The sequence below is a fragment of the Ailuropoda melanoleuca genome, chromosome 6 (assembly GCF_002007445.2).
Source record: "Ailuropoda melanoleuca isolate Jingjing chromosome 6, ASM200744v2, whole genome shotgun sequence".
Lineage (NCBI taxonomy): Eukaryota > Metazoa > Chordata > Mammalia > Carnivora > Ursidae > Ailuropoda > Ailuropoda melanoleuca.
In genome coordinates, this window is record NC_048223.1 from 85473892 (window position 1) to 85479150 (window position 5259).

A 5259-nucleotide genomic window follows, 5' to 3' on the forward strand; every position below is an offset into this window, starting at 1 on the left:
TGAGCTCTCCATAGCTTACGATGCAGCAATCTACAGTAGTCCCCAAGCCTAATGCTCCTAACACGCGTGCCCATGAGTTCAGAGCTGACGGCGGCAGGGAAGGCTGCCTCGCAAAGATGAAGCTTATGCTGGGACGAGGGCAAGGAAGCCGTAACCCCGAGTCTTGACCTGTGCTTGCACGGTGTGGAGGTCTCGTGTGTACATGGATGTATGGGCAGCACATATGGAAGACTCACATGGGAACACAGCAGAGACCATCTGCTCCCTTACACAAAGGTGTGCTCATGATAACCCACTGCACTCTTCTCAACACTTCAGGCCATTCATAATTTTTAATGATGCTGCTATTAACATGCAAATGACTGCTAAAGAAAATCACTGCTTTTTTTAATTAGCAATTAACTGAAAGCATCATATTACTTGTAATATAAGGCACATCTTAAAAAGTTCCTATGTATACTAAATATGTCTATATTAGGGCATGATGCTGTTGATAATAAGAATGTTCCTATCCCTACTCAAGAGAAAAGATAAGTAACGTGTCCTATATATGCAAAACCTATCAAGGACCCAGTGTGTCCACACTAAAGGCATATCACCTGCCCGTGGTCACCCTCCCTTTCAGACTACTGGATCCCAGGAGAAGATTGTGTATCAAGCACGGGAGAGTGACATCATCGGGGAGAAAGCATGGACAAAGGACAGGCTGGAGGAGTCAAAGGCAGATGAGCTCTCTGTGGGACAGGAAGGATGTGTGCAGCCTACAGATGTCTGGGTGAAACTGAAGTAGGCATAAATGTCCTTCCTGGCTTTTGATTCAAGGCCCAGAATTTCTGTCAGGCCACCATGAAAGACGCTGCAGGTTGTGTCTACCCAAGGGCACCCAGCCAAGGGGCCGCGGGAACCGAAACCCAGCCCGCCCCCTAGTCTTCACCTCTTGTGCTCTGGGGCAGGGGAGCTGCCGCGGGGGAAGAGACATCCACTTTGAGTAATTCTTTCAGCGGCAACTTCTGCAGCTTCTCCTTGCCAACACCACAAACCCCTGAGCTGCACAGGACGGGCACTGGCGCCGCTTTCAAATTCCCACAAAAGCGCTTTGTCATCCCGTCCCAGCTCTGCCAATTCACTACCGAGAGCACACCGACACCGGTGGCCAATTCACTACCGAGAGCACACCGACACCGGTGGTCCTCACTGAAGCTCGGGTTTTAGCACATCTCTTTACTTCACAGTAGCTCCCTGCCAGCACAGATTCCAGAGCTGCCTCTCTGCTGTTAGGGCCAAAGTGTATGTTCACATCTGTCCCCAACCCTCTATCTCAGCAGGTCTATCCTTCAACAGTCTGAGAGAAATCCCACCCTTTCTGGATGCCTTCCCTGATGACCCCTAGCAAAGGTTATCTTCATGACCTCTCAAGGAATGGGCACACAGATGCCTACCTGCAGAGAGGCAAGTGTACGGACGCTTAGTCCAGAGCTGTGGAGCCCAGGGGAAAGGCAGGCTCCCAATCTGGAGTTTTATGAAATAGATACAGTTTCAGTCCATTCACTTGATCACGCCACCTGAAGACACCCAGAGTGACCTCAGGTTGGGTTCTGTTGAACAGAGAGTTCCCATCCTACAGGACCTCCTCATTAAACAAGGTAGCAACTTTTACTTTCCACTAAAAAATTAAAGGCAAGAAACACACAGACATTTCCCTTTATTTCATGTTTTGCTTTTTCTTTATGCTTCCATACTGTGTTCTGTCCTATTTCTCTAGAACTCCTGAATATCTCACTGCTGACTCAGTTTGAATGGTGGCCAAGATTATGAATACACAAGGACTTCTATATTTGAAGCTCAATACATACACTCAGTAACTTAAATAATTTTGAGAACCAAATATTTGGTTCTGCATAACTGAAAAATAACTTTGAGAGCTAGGTATTTAATAAGGAATGCATACTCAAAAAAAAAAAAAACCAAACCCAACATTACTACCATATGGAAAAGTATGCATGTATTATTTCTGGAATACGTACATTTAGAAAAAGATCTCTAGGAAGATAACAGGACAAGGGTTTATAATTTGCCACTAATGGCAGCTGAATTACATTTAAATTTCTCATCCTGGCTTTGATGTCCCATGACAATCCTACCCCACAGTATATAAACCTACACTTTGCTACTTTGAAATATCCCTTTACTCATCTGTATCGTATCCCAGAATTTGGAAATATATAATTTTCCTGATTAATTTTCACATGAGATATTCGCAGGAAAAGAATTCCTCTTGAGGATGAAAAGACACTAGCCAGTGTGTACGCCAGGCTTCCATCTTATCAGGAACGTAGCATGTAGCCTCAGAGCCATTCTACTACGGGCGGACAGTTATTTTCTTGTCAGCTTCCTTGCTCTGGGGGAGAAAGGGAAGTGTAGATGCACGCAATTCTGCTATGAACGAGCTTCTAGCTGGCATCGTACACATGCAGCAGCACTACTTAGAAACAGACGCACTGGGTCAAAAGCTACTTTAAAATGTGACATTTTGGAAGTATGGCCACCAGGGAAACTATACCAATTATACTTGGCACACAATGTTAGAGACTGTCCTTCATCTCATGCCAATGCTGGGTAAAATTAATCTTAAAGTGTTTATCAATGTGATGGACCATAGAAGGGGGGGCATTTCATTATTATAATTTACATTTCCCTCATTATATACTAGTGAGATGACACTGTAATTTCATTTCTAAAAGTTCTTTTTATGATTCTGCTTGGTTCCACTTGGTCACTTATCTTTTAGACTATGCTCTAGAAAGAAATAATGACCTTTCCACTGGTAGAAAGAAATCCTGCAAACCATTCCTTCATGTTCATCCACTCTTGAATGTTCACTCACTCATTTGGTCATGTGCATCTAGCCTACATCTGGTGGTAAGACAGAACCCTTACCCTCCAAAGCCTTAATCTAGAAGGAGAGAGGGGAACATGAACAGTCTGTGGTGAAGGTGGCAACAAGATAACAAGAGATACGTGCTGTGTCTAGCTGTCTTCTCACAGTGATTTGCAAGATGTCTTTATTATGAGAGAGATCTAAAACCACACACTGTGTTGTGAACAGTGCTCGTGTCTCTACTTCCTCCCAGGAGTTACAAGTGCACTCATCACTACTGATCTGTTTGTTACAACGTCCAGCGGTTATTTTTCTGTGTGTGTCTCTTTCAGATGCTCCTCACAGTAAGGAAACCGACAGCTGTTACTGTCCTCGGCTTCTCCTGTGCAGGTCTTTCTTTACCACAAAGAAGGCGTGGAGATCCACACCCTGCTCTCCAACATTAGTGCAGCCCTTCTGTTGGCTCAGCACTCACGCAGAAGTCAGCCCCAAAGTCCACCAAGACAAAGCACGCCTGTGTCTATTTGCTCCCTACAGCTGCTATAACAAATAACCACAAACTTAGGGGCTTAAAAGAACACAAACGTATACTTCTCCGTTCTGGAAGATCCCAAATCTGAAATGGGTCTCACTGGGCTAAAATCCAGGTGTTGGAAGGGATGTGCTGCTTTCTGGAAACTCTCGGCTGGCCTTCTCCAGCTGCTAGAGGCCCCTCTATGCGTCTTCAAAGCCAGCAGCACTGCAGCCAACCCTTCATCTGCAGTCCCCTCCCTCGGACCACAGCCAGAAAAGGTCTGCGGCTCCTCATCTCCCCCATCTCAAGGTCATCTTCATCTCGGTAACATCTTCAAAGTTCCTTCTGCCATGGAAGGTCACATATACACAGGTTCTATATTACTCTTTAAGGGCCATTATTCTCCCTACCACAATCGCCATCTCTAAGCATCTAGTTATAAGAGAATTCTTTCTCATGCTCTTACTGTCTCATATTCTTAACACTGCTTTTGAGTCTGTTTTTTTCCTTAAGGTTTTTCTTTCAAGTTTCTTCCTGGATGACACTCTCCCTCCATTAAGGAATAATTTAACTAAAATCTCTATAGTCCTTTCCTGCACCAAAATTATTTGAAAAACCATAATCCGTGTTCAAGCTTTTAAATGCACATTCACCTGAGCCTCTACCAGACAGAAAAAGTTTATGTTTGAGACACACATAAGGCATCTGTGACACCACCTAGCAATAAACACTGGAGACCATGGGACTACCACACACTGAGTTCCCCAGGCAGCCCTCTGGGCTGAACTCAGGGAAAACTGCCTGCTGGATGCCTTCCCCTACAGCCGCTAGCCATTCTTAGCATAGCACAGCACTGTTCACAGAGCTCCTAAGTTCCACAAACTCAGAGAATCCCAAACTGTTCATGTGTCTGCTCACTCTGGTCAGGAAGCCGATTTTAAATTGATCAGAATGCTTCTCTCTACTGTTATTCTTCCTACTACCAGCTTGGTTACAATAGTTAGTCCTAATCCAACCAACTCCATTCACCTTTTAGCAAACTACAGGACTGAATTTCTTGTGTTCATTTCCTCTTGCAGGTTCAGGTAATTACATCACCTTTCTCTAGAGGCTCACGACGAGCACTGAAGCCTCGGAGTGTACTATGTAGTCAGAAAAGGGCACTGGGCCTGTTAATAAACTTGAAGATAACTTCGAAGGTGACAAGAATGTTCTCCAGCAACTCAACTGCAACTCAATCTTTAGCAGCATTATATGGTACTTGCCCAGATTTGGTGTCTGGGTATAAAATGGATTATTCTAGACCCTGTGATTTAAGGAAAATAGTAACAANGATTTAAGGAAAATAGTAACAAGATAGGAATGAAGGTCTGACGGAAGTTATCAGTAAGGACAGGTATGGTTTTCAATAGGTGTAATCTCTGATTATCAATTCAATCTCTTTTACGGTCATCAGTCTACTACTTTCTACTTCTGCAACCAAGGTTCCTAATTTACATTTCTGTCAGAAGTACTCCATTTTGGGGCGCCTGGGTGGCACAGCGGTTAAGCATCTGCCTTCAGCTCAGGGCGTGATCCCGGCGTTATGGGATTGAGCCCCGCATCAGGCTCCTCTGCTATGAGCCTGCTTCTTCCTCTCCCACTCCCCCTGCTTGTGTTCCCTCCCTCACTGGCTGTCTCTATCTCTGTCGAAATCTTTAAAAAAAAAAAAAAAAGAAGTACTCCATTTCATCTAGGATTCATGTAGTTACTCCAATGAGGATCTGTCAAGCACATACTGTGTGCCTGCTAGGCCCTGCTGAAGATGCCGGGGACAATACCAGGAGGCAGAAAGGCCCCTGCTGTCACAGAGCTTAAGGTCTAGGGG